General features: G+C 36.7%; 1 long non-coding RNA gene and 1 pseudogene across 1 annotated transcript in view; one reads left to right on the forward strand and one right to left on the reverse strand.

The window, feature by feature from the left end:
• The window catches only part of LOC140621491 (uncharacterized), a 291,722-nt gene that overhangs the window by 110,877 nt on the left and 166,002 nt on the right, over positions 1-14,843 (reverse strand). The gene's annotated exons all lie outside the window — the stretch shown is intronic.
• Positions 4,741-5,775, forward strand: LOC140621278 (growth hormone-inducible transmembrane protein pseudogene; annotated as a pseudogene).

A 14,843-nucleotide genomic window follows, 5' to 3' on the forward strand; every position in this document is an offset into this window, starting at 1 on the left:
TAGATGAAATGGACAAGTTCCTTAAAAGACACAAACTGCCAAAACTCTCCCAAGAAGAAACAGATAAACCTAAATAGTTCTATATATTAAATAAGGTGAATTCTTAGTAAACACTCTTCTCCCAAAGAAAAATCTACTTCTAGATGTCTTCACTGGTAAATTCTATCCTACAGTTAAAAAGGAATCAACACCAATTCTCATAAACTCTTCTAGAAAACTGAAGATATAATACACCTAAGCTTATTCTGTAAAATCAAGATTACTCAGATACCAAAACTAAACAAAGACATTGTAAGATTTTTTAAATGCAAAAGAATATAACCTCCATAAACATGGATACAAATATCCTAAACAAAATTTTAGCAAATCAAATCCAATCGTACATGAAGATGATAATACATCATGATCAAGTTGTGTTTACCCCTGCAATGCAAGGTTGGTTTTATATTTTTTTAAAAATCAACCCCATATAATTTACCACATTAACAATCTTAAAAAAAAACATATGATCATTTTTATTGATGCGGAAAAAGCATTTGATAAATTTCAACATCTATTCTGACAAAAACTATTCATACTAGTAATGGAAGGGAACTTCCTCAAATTGATAAAAGGCATCTATGAAAAACCACAGCAAGGGTGAGGGATAGGCAAAAGAGTGAAGGAGATTGGGAGATGCAGGCTTCCAGTAATGGAATGTATAATTCATGGGAATAAAAGGCACAGCACTGTCAATGGTATTGTAAAAATATTATAAGTTGACAGGTGGTAGTTACACTTGCAATGAGTATAGCATAATGTATAGAGTTGTCAAACTACTATGTTGTACACTTGAAATGAATGTAATACTGCATGTTAATTGTTCCATAAAAAAATAAATAAAAGTTATAGTATATAAAAAAAAACTACAGCTAACATCATACTTCATGGTAGAGTCAAATTAGGAGCAGAATGGAAATTGTATTGATGTCAGGTTAAAAACGAAGACTTTATTCAATAGACCAGAGAGATGGTAAATTGATTTCAGCTCTAATGCCAATTCTGATCAACTATACTAACAAGGATTCTCCAAGACCAAATTCAGATTTCATAAGAAAGGGAGGTTTGATTAAAGAGCAATATGAGGAGCACCTGGATGGCTCAGTTGGTTGAGCATCTGCCTTCAGCTCAGGACATGATCCCAGGTTCCCAGCCCCGCAATGGACTTCCAGCTCAGTAGGATGCCTGCTTCTCCCTCTCCCTTTGCCATTCCTTCTGCTTGTGCTCTATCTCTGTGTCAAATAAATAAATAAAATCTTTAGAGAGAGAGAGAGAGAGCAATGTGAGATGGTATGTGATATTATTCTCACTACCAACAATGGGAAGTCACTATTAGTGAAAATGGGAATTATATCAATAGAGAATAAGATAATCTAAAACTTGAAAGGACACAAAATTTTAAATTCATGTTTTGGAAAGAACATACTGATGAGAGAATGCAGAATAACTCATATAAGAGATCAAACAGAAGCTATGTATTGTATAATATATGCAATACTGGGGTACTTTTTTAAGAATTTAAAAAGAGAAATATAAGATTACTTATGTCTATAAAGATCAGAGAAGAGATATGCCAAACCATACTAAAGAACCAGATGATCCTTAGACTAAGACTTCACAGGAATTGAATAATAGGTTTTGCCATAGCTAAAGAAATAATTATTATTAATCAGAAGGGAGGTGGCTATTATTATAATTATAGAAAGTGGAATGCCAACAAAAAAAAGAATTATCAATCTATCTACAGCACTCTTCAAGGAAAAGAATGTCCTGGACCATAAAAGGGTTTGTTTGATACTAGTGCCACTCCATACCTTCTTAACACTAGCCATCAAAATCACCTGACCAACTCATCTTCCTCTGATTCTATTCCTACCACCAACTTTCTTTTTTTGTATATATTTTTTATTGGAGTTCTATATGCCAACATATAGCATGCTCATCCCGTCAAGTGCCCCCCTCAGTGCCCATCACCCGGTCACTCCAACCCCCGCCCAGTTCCCTTTCCACCATCCCTTGTTTGTTTCCAGAGTTAGGAGTCTCTCATGTTCTGTCACCCTCACTGATATTTCCCACTCATTTTCTCTCCTTTCCCCTTTATTCCCTTTCACTACTCTTTATATTCCCCAAATGAATGAGACCATATAATGTTTGTCCTTCTCTGACTGACTTACTTCACTCAGCATAATACCCTCCAGTTCCATCCACATTGAAGCAAATTACCACCAACTTTCTAATTATCTTTTGGTTTGCATGTGATTTGTCTTCCAAGAGAGTATACTGACTAATGAACTCTGATCTCTGTTCCAAATTTTATTATAAATTTTTAAATTAGCATTAAATTTTACATATGCATTTATTATGACTTCAGCCAGGCAAGCCCCAGAGCCCTCTAACTTCAACATGCATTGACTCGCATATTTCTCAGACGACAGAGCTGAGATCCTCACCCTGAACTGCAATAGCTACATGAACTTTCTACCACTTTAGAAACATACAGCTAGGGGCACCTAGGTGGCTCATTCGGTAAGCTTCTGCCTTCAGCTCAGGTCCTGATCCCAAGGTCAGCGAGGAGTCTACATATATCAGCTAACTTAAAGGAATTCTGAGAAATAAGATGAAAGCTATACAAAGAAAAAACTGTCTCATGTCCAACTTTGAGGAAAAACAAATTAGAATTTTTCTGATGAGCGGGGGGTATTGCAGACAGGTATTTATATCATAGGGCCAATAAAACTCACATTCTCAGATTCAATTAGCAATTAGCCCTGCAATTTGAAGTAGAAGCTTAGGATAAACAAAAATACATATGCAAAAGTTATGCTCCACCATGCTAAAGTAAAATTTAATCAACAAATAATGGATGTTACATGGCTGGAATTTCCTTCATTTAGTTTCCAAACTAATTATTCAAATTTCAAATGACCAGTTGAAAATCAGAGAGCTAAATACTCCATCTAGATGTGTCATGAACTGCAAACACTCATGCTGAAAACTGGATTCACAACACATCCATTTAAAAACTATTTTGAGAAGATATTATGTTCAATGAGATAGGTCTTCCCATTCTCTATCCCCTCTTTGAGAAAACATAAATGACAGGACAGCAGACAGACTAAACATTTCTGGTATATATACCCCAAAGTTAGCTACTTTATCACACACTTCTATATATTCTTTACAATTATGGACATTATTCAGCAAATAATTGCACAGAATAGCTTGTTAACATGGACTGGTGCCTTCAGACCTTTCTACACCTTCTTATTTCAAAAACTTTCTATCTCAGTGTGGTACAATTCCACAGGTCTCTGCAGAATCTCTACACTGCCTCTCCATTAGTGCTAGGATATTAATTGACAAGAGAACCATAAGGTCATAACTATCACTCCCAGGAAGAGTAGACTTTTTTTTCCCTATAAAAATAAGTTTTTTGTATGACTGATGATACACTGGAAAATCACTGCTTTACCAGGGTATATACCTCTATGAATAGTAAGGATATTTTAAAACTTTGGTTTATACCCAACAATAATAGAATACAAGATATGTTACTAATGATTTCAAAGCATAATTTCTAAATAGGGCTCCTTTGTTCCTTTCTTACCATTACAACACAGCTGTTGTAATGTCCTGACTCTGAACAAGCACATACACACAAATTACATGAATCCTATATTTTACTAAAACCTGAAAAGATTTTGCTCTATTTAAGATCTATAATACGTCACACAATTACATGATGTGCTCCTTCTCTAGCTTTGTTTTTTAACACTTTACCTCAGGGTAAATTGTAATAATAAATATTTACAATATCCTGGCCAAGATTTTCGATAAATAAAACATCAGAAAAAGAAAATGTTAGACCGGTGTCTTAGTCTACTTAAACTGCTATAACAAAATACCATAGACCAGGAGGCTTAAAAACAGACATTTACTTCTCACATATTTAGTCTGAGAATCTCAGATTAAGCTGCCAGCAGATTCAATTCATGGAGATGGCCCTTTTCCTAGATTGTTCTTGCTGTGTCCCCATATTACAGCGATAGCTCTGGTGTCACTTCCTCCTTTATAAGGGCACTAATGCCATCATGAGGGCTTCAGGATATGAATTTTAGAAGACAATTCAGTCCACAGAAGTCTGTTTGTAGTATTCACACAGCCTTCTTCAAAATCAATTCAATATTTTTGAAAAATTTTTTTAATTGTGATATTTGACAAAGCCAAGTTTATTACAACCTATTTTTCCCCTTTACAAGTCATTGTTCAATAAGAAATTTAATAATACTAAGAAAACTATCAATGCAGATCAAACTACTAGCAAAAATAATATTGTGAAAATATTTATGAGTGTCCTTTCTTTTGAAAATACATTGAAAACCAGAGTAATTAATTTTGTATATTACAAATTGTTTTTATCCATCCCTTATGATAGTACTCATAACTTGTAACTACTTATATAAGACATGTTGCCAATAGTAAAAGAGAAATGCACCAAATAGGAATATTATATTATTCAGAGTAAGCTGGGCTGAAATAGCAAATGGACTCTGAATTTCAGCAGCTTAAGAAAATTTGAAGTAAAGAGTAGGCAAAGGAATAGGAATGTATGAACACTGGCATTTCACCAGTCCACAAGGGTAACTGCACGGTTGAGGTGACTAGGGGCTGACCATTTTAATCTGCTTGGTAAACCTCACTATGCTGACTCTAAGACTTGTGTATTTCTGGACACTACCTTCCAGAGAGTTCCATCCAGCTTTCACCAAGGTCTCCTCTGCTGTGAAGAATTCCACCACAAAGAATCAATGGCTCTTAACATCCAGCAGATAATATGCTTAACACCTAGCAGGGAACTGGTATCTGGTATGGAAAAGCTGGCCAAGAACTCAAGGAGGCAGTATTGGAACCATTGGTAGAAAAATATTTACACTTGATCAGTTGAGAAGATGGCTTATTGCTGAATAGTCTGTTTGGTCTTGGAGCATTGTGCTACTATGGCTTAGGAATATACAATTAAATTGGAACTACTGAAAAGGCTGTAATTTGGCCTCAGTATGTTAAGGATAGAAATCATTCTACATATATGTACTTCTCCAGAAGTATTGGTTTTACAGTTTTGTCCACCCTGGAAGTGAACAGAACTCTGCCCATGAATTCATGATGAAAGGCTCTTGGGTGACAATCAGTGCAACCTTTGCAGCCATAATTGGAGCTGGAATACTGGTACAATCAATATTATTTGACGAGAGCCCAGGACCCAAAGCCACTTGCTTAGTTACTATATTCTAGTGTGAAGGGTGCCATAGTGGCTCCTTTCATGATATGGGGCAGTGGGGAGGCTCTTCTCATCAGAGCTGCATAGTACACAGTAGACATCAAAGCCCTTCCACTGTGGTCATGTGCACACTCAGTGGGAAATTTCCAAACATGACAGCATGCCTGGGAGTGGGGCTGGGTCTCATTTTTGTATCCTCACTAGGATCTATGTTTTTTCCACCTACCACTGTGGATGGTGCCATTCTACTCTGTGGCAATTTATGGTGGATTAGTTCTTTTCAGTGTTTCCTTCTATATAATATGCAGAAAGTAATCCGGTGTTTGGAAATAGTACTAATATATAGAGTTCAAAAATACAGTCCCATCAATTCAATGCTGGGAATCTACATGGATATGTTAAATATATTTATGTGAGTTGCCACTATTCTAGCAACTAGAAGCAACAGAAAAAAGTGAAATGACTCAGCTTTTGACTCTTCCAAATAAGGACACACATTTTCAATTTTCATGTTTGAGTAATTCTAAAATGCTTTAATGAATATGAAAACTAGGTTTGTGTTGTGAGAATTTAACTGTTTTATCTATTTTATTTTATTTTTCTAAGATTTATTTATTTATTCATGAGAGACACAGAAAGAGGCAGAGACACAGGCAGAGGGAGAAGCAGGCTCTGGGACTCAATCCCAGGACCCAGGGATCACAACCTGAGCCGAAGGCAGATGCTCAACCACTGAGCCCCACCCAGGTGCCCCTGTTTTACCTATTTTAAAATGTATTTGGTTAAGTAAAAATTAGCAAACTGTGTTTACCTGTATATTTCTGAAATTCAAAATATTAACAAGTAATAAGTGAAGTACAGGTTTGGTAAAGGGACCAAAGAGAAGTAAAGGTTACCTGCAGTCTTTCTTTGAATACTTAGCACTTGCATAATTGGTGGTGAGCCAGTATGAAGGGTCTGGCTATTTGGAAACAAACAAGTCACTGCTGTTTTTATTATCATCTGCTAAACCAGTCAAAAGCATGGAGCATAAAACAAAGACAATAGTGATTCATTCTCCCACTATTCCTTCACTGTGCTATCTTTGCCACATAGATGTGATCATGTTTGGCTTCTCATTGTTTGACACCATTAGGACAGTCTAGAATGTTCATCATACAGAGAACTCCTGATATATAACACCAATATATTCCTGACATATTGGTAAGTTTTACTTTTGAACCTTCTAGAACAAAATATCGGCAAAACTCTTGTCAGGACAAAATACTCAGAGCAAGAAAATAGATGCATTTTTAAATATACAAACACTATGTTCATAACTGTCATTTTTTGCATATTTATTAAGAAATATTTAACAGAATACATGCTTTTTGTCTTATCTCTTCAAGCTTTGAAGATTTTATCAGGAAAGCCTGTTTGTGACTTCCACTTGAGATTATGAAATCAGTTTTCCTCCTAAGAATTGGTTTCTTGAGTTCCTTCTCAGACTAAGCACTAAAACAGCTAGTCTTTCTTCATGAATTATATCAATCAAAAATGTAATAGGCAAAATACCTCATTAGAGTTTCCCCTAGCAGATTTTTCCTTCTCTTCTGCATACACTATTTGATTGTGTTTATATTTTTAAATAAATATACCATATTCAGCAAAAGAACTGAGAATAGAGTATCATTTATTTAACTTTATTTATTGCATCATAATCTGTCATGATCAATTTGTGTTTACAGGGACCACAGAAAGAAATTAAACAGGGATATGATGTTACTAACTCCTCTCTCCATAGTCCTTTAAATATTTCATAGTGGCACTAGGCTGGGCAGTTCCTCTGGGGTTGTACTGTTGCTTCTGATTTTTGCTGAAAATGAGGAAATAGATTCAGGGATATCCCATGAGCCTTCCTACAATGATGGCTTCTTATTTCACAGGTCGGGAAGTGAATTTTAGAGTTCCACCAGTCACAAAATATGCATTCAGTGATTAGGGAAGTGCCTTCCAAGTAGATACATGTACCATGAGGTTCATCAAGAAATGGACTTAGGCCAGAGTTCCATATACATCCTGAACCCCATAAACCCCTACTTTATCCAGAAGACCATAGTGGCATTTTGGGTCACTGGGTAACTGTGTAACCTCAGATCTTTATCCAAACAATGCTCATAGTCTAGGAGTTTCTTTTCCTCCAGAACAGTTACCTTGGTAAGTAACTACAGCTACCTGGGGGAAAATCTGTATTTCTCTCATAAATTTATATGTTGATATTGCGAAGATCTTTCTTAGTGGAATCTGGCCTCTTTTCAAGCAATGAGTATTGGTGTGTGAACTTATATCGGAAAACTCAGTGACACTCTAATTTTTCCAATGCAGAGTCTAACTTCAGGCTTTTGTTCATCAGATAATTGTATTTCGGTTGTTGTTACTGTTGTTATGAGGAGCCATCCCAGAGGCATATCTAAACAGGTTAGACTTACCAAAACATTAAAACTTTGCCCCTATGTCAATAGGTTTTTCCCGATACAGATGCAGTGAAACCCTAGGACACCTGCACCCCGATGTTTATAGCAGCAATGTCCACAATAGCCAAACTGTGGAAGGAGCCTCGGTGTCCATCAAAAGATAAATGAATAAAGAAGATGCTGTATATGTATACAATGGAATATTACTCAGCCATTAGAAATGACAAATACCCACCATTTGCTTCAATGTGAATGGAACTGGAGGGTGTTATGCTGAGTGAAATAAGTCAATCGGAAAAGGACAAACATTATATGGTCTCATTCATTTGGGGAATATAAAAATTAGTGAAAGGGAATAAGGGAAAGGAGAGAAAATGAGTGAAAATATCAGTGAGGGTGACAAAACATGAGAGACACCTAACTCTGGGAAATGAACAAGGGGTAGTGGAAGGGGAGGTGGGTGGGGGGTTGGAGTGACTGGGTGATGGGCACTGAGGGGGGCATTTGGCAGGATGAGCACTGGGTGTTATGCTAAATGTTGGCAAATTGAAGTCCAATAAAAAATTTTTTTTAATTGGTTTTTCCCTACCCAGGCTTATAATTTATTCCTTGAATTCTAACATCCTGAAGATCCTATACACTTTCCTCTGGTTCCTGACAGCATATGTTAGCCAAATCTTGTGATTTCTTTTGTTTGTGAACTATTCCCTCCCATAGCAAGAATTTTATTTTCTTTTTTTTAAGATTTTATTTATTTTTCTCAGCGAGAGAGTGAGAGTATGTGTGAGTGGGGGGAGGAACAAAGAGAAAGAGAAGGCATGAGAGAGTCTCAAGCAGACTCTGCACTGAGCATGGAGCTTGATGCAGGGCCCAATCTCACAACTCTGGCATCATGACCCGAGCCAAAATCAAGAGTTGGATACTTAACCAATTGAACCACCCAGATGCCCCAAGAATTTTATTTTCTAGTTCAGGCTGTGTTGAGCTCTTATCATAATATTAAGTAGAGAACACAGGGAATGACAAGAGCAGAAGTTGTGGACTACAGAGCATTGTGTTTTAAGTTGCTAGTGTTGGCTAAGGTTTTCACCTTTTCTCCAAACAACAATAGTCTTTTTTCTCTGGCATGAGATTCTTTGCAAGCTTAGAGAATTTAGGGAAATTTGGCCATGTTTGTCAGTCTTAAGTCTCAGGCTTATAGTCCCCTCTTATGAAGATCTTGTCTCTGACATAGGGAACTGTTAAGGCTACTCTTTATTGGTCTGCTACACTTATAATTATATGTTGGCACAGTGACAAGAAGGATCCCACAGGCCTACATTGTTTCCTATAAGGGAAAAGAGACCAAGATCAACATCTAATTTCTTCAGCCTTTGACACTGTCTTAGTGGGCCCACTTCTGTCTTGGCTCATGCAGAACAATAAGTGAATTATGGCTCAAACACATGGGAACATCTAGGAACAAATAATAGGAACAAGACTTTTAGATGCCAGCAAGTGCATATCTTGGCACTAGCCCCTTACCTCCACCAGTGGCTTTATAAGCCCTGTGTAATTGCTGCCCTACCAGTTCTTTGCCAGCTTTTCCTAACCACGGAGCCTCCCCTGCCCCTGCAGATGCCACAAGATCAAGAGCTCCACCAGCCACCCTGCCCAACAATGGAGGCTGTCAGAAGTCTCTCTCCCACTGGGGAGCCCTGTCAACAGCCTTGCAACTAAGAAACACCCTCAACTAGCTCTTCCTAATCAGAGCCCTGTTAGGGACCTCAGGACCACAAAGCCCTTCTTACTGGCTCTGCCAGCCATGCATTCCCATAAAGAGCCTGGCCCCACTACAAAAGCTTCACTTGACCCAGGAGCCCTACGTATCAGCCCTATCAAGGAGCCTCATTCAGTAGCATTGCCCCATGTTGGAACCCCACCAGTATGACTGTTGAGCCCTGTTACTGGTCCTACCCAATTGACAAAACCCCATCAATAGCCTCACTACACTGTGAATCCCTGCCAGTGGCCTTGCCTAACTGCAAAACCTCTCTATCCAGCCCCTCCTGACTGCAGGGGCCCCAGCAACAGGTCTGCCTGACCATGGAACACTGATGGTTGATCTCATTTGATCATCAACACTGGCAACAGATCCTGCACAACTCTGGAATCCAGCAGCAGGCCCCATTTATCTGCCTATGGCCCCCAAGTAAGAGATTCCAGGTGACTACAGACAGCACAACTGGCTCATCTAGAATCCACAGCTGAGTGACTGGTGAATGCCTTTCTCTGCTAAAGCCAGTCTGTAAAGATCAGAAAAAGTGTCCACATCTTTAAATGTATAGATACCAATCCAAAGATACAAGAATCATGAAGAATCAGGGAAACATGACACCACCAAAGGAAACTCATAAAACTTCAGTAATTAACCCCAAATATATGGAGATATATATAAAGTACTTGACATCAAAAAGAAGCTCCATATACTACAAGAGAACACAGATAACTAGATGAAATCAGGAAAACAATACGTAAACAAAATGAGAAGTTCAACAAATTAGTAGAAACCATAAAAACAAAGAGAAATCCTAGAACTAAAGAATACAGTGATTGAACCAAGAAATTCATTACAGGGATTCAACATCAAACTCACTGAAGTAGAAGAAAGAGTTAGTAAACTCAAAAATAAGTCATTTGAAATTATCTTGTCAGAGGAGCAAAAAGAAAGAATGATAAAGAATGACAACAGCCTATAAAATTTATAGGATACCATCAAAAGACAATATATACATTATGGGAGTCTTAAAAGAAAGAAGTAGAAGAGGACAGAAAGACTTTCCAAAAAATAATGGCTAAAAACTCCCCAAATCTGCAGAGGGAAATGGACAACTAGATTCACAAAGCCCAAAAATTTTCAAATAGGTTGAACTTGAAGAGGTCTACACCAAAACGTATAACCAAATAATCAAAAATCGAAAATAAAGAGAAAATTCTGCAAACAACAAGAGAAAAGTGACTCATTACATTCAAGAGAATCCCCATGAGACTACTGGCAGATTTCTCAGGAGAAATTTTGCAGACAAGAAAAGAATGGGATGATTTGTTTAAAGAACTGAAAAAAATACCAACCGAGAATACCATACACAGCAAAACTGTCCTTCCAAAATAAAGGAGAGATAAAGCTCTTCCCAGATAACCAAAAACTGAGGTAATTTTTCACCAGTAGAGCTACCTTCCAAGAAGCAGCCTTGCCAGCTCCCATAATTATATGAGCCAATTCCTCAAAATAAATCTCTTTCTATATGCATACATACATCCTATTGTTTCTCTGGAGAATCCTGACTGACTCAGATGAGACTTTATTTTTATGCTTTTATACTTTTAGAAAAGAAGATATCTCCAACCTCTTAAGACCAAGAACAGGATGATAATTACCTTTTTAACAGTAAATGATCCCACTCCAAAATCCAATCCAGAGTATATGCTCCTATAGGCCACTCCCAGAACCACCTGTCTTAGTATGGGCTCTCCACAGATCAGTCTTATTTTCTGTTTCCATTCATGAGTCAGTGGACACTAGGGCTGTTTCCACAATTTGGCTATTGTAGTTAATGCTGCTATAAACATAGGAGTGCATGTAACCCTTTAAATTAGTATTTTTGTACTCTTTGGGTCAATACCTGGTAGTGTAATTGCTGAATTGTAGGATAGTTCTACTTTTTGAGGAACCTCCATACTGTTTTCCAGTGTGGCTGCACCAGTTTGCACTCCCACCAACAGTGCAAGAGGGTTCCCCTTTCTCCACATCCTTGCCAACACCTGTTCTTTCTTGTGTTGTTGATTTTAGCCATTCTGACAGGTGTGAGGTGATATTTCATCGTAGTTTTGATTTATGTTTCCCTGATGATCAGTGATGGGGCCAGAGAGTGTTATGCTAAGTGAAATATGTCAGTCAGAGAAAGACACATACTACATAATTCACTCAAATATGTAATTTAAGAAAAAAATGAGCAAAGAGGGGGGAAAAAGAGAAAGGGGCAAATCAAGAAACAGACTCTTAGCTATATAGAACAAACTGATGGTTACCAGAAGGGAGGTGGATGGAGGGATGGGTTAAATACATGATGGGGATTAAGGAAGGCACTTGCTGTGATGAGTACCAGGTGTTGTCTGGAAATGTGGAATCACTGTATTGTACACCTGAAACTAATATAATGCTGTAAACTAAATGGAATTTAAATAAAAACTTAAAAATAAGTTTAAAATAAATTTAAAATTTTTTAAGTCAGATACTTTATGAATGTCAGTTTCTAATCATAATGCCTAGTGTATAATAATCTTGATACTTTTCAGGATAATTAGAGTTTAAATTCTTTCTTTCTTAGGTGTGTGTAGATGGGTGCTTTAATTCTGAAACTACATAATTACAGTTTCCTTAATACTTATGTAAACCTACTTTTAATATTTTTATTCCACTTACCTAATATTCACATTCATAGAAGTCTTCTTTGTAACTGTTATTATATGGACTCATAATTCACTTTTTGACAATCCTCATCAAATTTGTAGCAACATATTAGAACTTTGATCTTATCGACATAATATCTAAAAGGCATTTACTTTAGAATTTTATTTTCAAATATTTTCAATACTCAAAGAATACACTAAAACCTCAACAGAGATTCCACTATCCCAGTGGGAATAAATCTCTACCAGTTGAAGCTATCTGAATCAAAGTAATTTTCTATATATGTCCCTTCATAAGTAAATACATTATTTTTATACTTCTCTACCAATATTAGAGAAAATACTCGAACTCTGCTGCCTTAACATTACCCTAGGCATGAAACAAGAGAAAATGTAATCATAATATCAGAAGTTCTGTTTAAATCTCCTTCAAAGAAGTTTGGATCAGGTCTCACACTGTGTCTGAAAGTAGATATTTATAAATTGCTTTGAATTATATGACACCTTTCTTCTCCCAAGGAGCTTATTCTGATAGCATTTATTCTGTGGCATTTCAAATAATTGATTTGTTTCGGTGTGCATGTCCAGAGGCCCCAAGGACATGGCCATGTTTTTCACAGACCTAATAAGTAAAATTAACTTGGGGCAAAAACCAATGAAGGTAAGCTAATGCAATCTAGCGGGAGGAACAAAGACTCAGCATGTTGTATGTCATTCATCTTAGAGACTATTTTTCTGTGTGCTGCAAAAATATTGAAGATATATAAGTTATTGAATTTTCTATTTCTATTCCTGGCCCTATGCTGACTCAGTAACTGATCATGGGCAAAAAGTCACTAAACTTTTTGCAGCTGCAATATATTTATTTAGTAGAAATTATGTTATTGGTCAGCTGTGATTTAACAGCATTACTTGCCAGACATTATAGTAATGGATGAGGTCATATTGTATATAACTTTAAATTCCTTAGATGGTGAGAAGTAGCAAATCATAGCTCATATCTCTTAGAGGACAAAAGAGACCTCCTGCTGCTATTCCACTCTGGGTCCACCTTAATGTTACTTGACCCATAAAAATTCCTTGGATTCTCTCATGAACCTTTGCCTTAAGAGAACTTTACAATATCGCCTGAATTGAGGCATCAATGACCAAAGATCTTATCTAATCTAATAGAAATTAGAACAGAAAATGCTGCTAAAACTTCCAGTTTTTAGTAAACACATGCCATAAGACAGACATTAACTCCATTCCCTGAATTTACAATATAACTATTTTCTATTCTTTTTTTTTTAAGATTTTATTTATTTATTCATGAGAGACACAGAGAGAGAGAGAGAGAGAGAGAGAGAAAGGCAGAGATACAGGCAGAAGGAGAAGCAGGCTCCATGCAGGGATGTGGGACTTGATCCCAGGTCTCCAGGATCAGGCCCTGATCTGAAGGTGGCTCTAAACCACTGAGCCACCTGGGCTGCCCATATTCTTTTCTTTAATATAACTCCAATATATAGTCATATTGGTTAAATTAGATTTGTATGAAACACTGTAACCTAAAAAAAAAAAAATCAAGCACTTTTCAAAAATTGCCATTTATGTCATTTCAATCTAAATCTAGGGTCCATTTTTACCCTCAATAAGGTGTTTTCTTTCATTTTAAACAGATGTCAAAAGTTCATACACCTCCTAGAAGTATATTTCTTAGCATTATTGTATGTCCAAGCTGTCAATGTCAGAATTAGAGAACAAAAGTAAAGGAGTATAATGTGCATGTGTACATTTATTTTGTACAAGTTAATGGTGACTCAATCCACTTGAAATGAAATACAGCTAATATATTTACATAAAATGCTATCTACTATTCTTGGTAAAATCTTATCATGAGGGATCCCTGGGTGGCGCAGCGGTTTGGCGCCTGCCTTTGGCCCAGGGCGCGATCCGGGAGACCCTGGATCGAATCCCACGTCGGGCTCCTGGTGCATGGAGCCTGTTTCTCCCTCTGCCTGTGTCTCTGCCTCTCTCTCTCTCTCTCTCTCTCTGTGTGACTATCATAAATAAATAAAAATTAAAAAAAAAATCTTATCATGAAAAAACCCAACAGAATTTAATAAAAGCCTTTTTTTTTAACATAGTCAATTTTCTTTTCTTTTATCCCCCCTATTAACAGTTAACAGTTCCACGGGAATTTTCCCAAGAGCTAGGTTTTGATCTCATATTTCTAACAAATTCTGCCAGTGGAGCAATAGATATAATGTTGCCCACCGGTTCAATTCAATCCTTCCCTCTACTCATATACCATATGCCAAAATAAGTTCTATCTCACAGCTCCATGTGCCTGAACCAGCTTCCACAACTAAAGAAATACCTCTTACACTAAGGTTCCTCTGCAAATGCATAGGTTTGAAAGGAACTATATATATATATATATATATATATATGATTCAGTTTTGAAAAGTTTGCTACATCCAGTTACAAAGATGAAGATTATATAAGACTCTTCAAATTGTTCTATGTTAACTGTTTTATTTTCTTTAACAACCTTAATATTAGTATTCTACCTTAATAGATATATGTTAATGATTATGAATTTTAAGGTGAAACCGGTGTTCTACTTGTGTTTTTCTCCTGGA

The sequence above is a fragment of the Canis lupus genome, chromosome 30 (genome assembly GCF_048164855.1).
Source record: "Canis lupus baileyi chromosome 30, mCanLup2.hap1, whole genome shotgun sequence".
Lineage (NCBI taxonomy): Eukaryota > Metazoa > Chordata > Mammalia > Carnivora > Canidae > Canis > Canis lupus.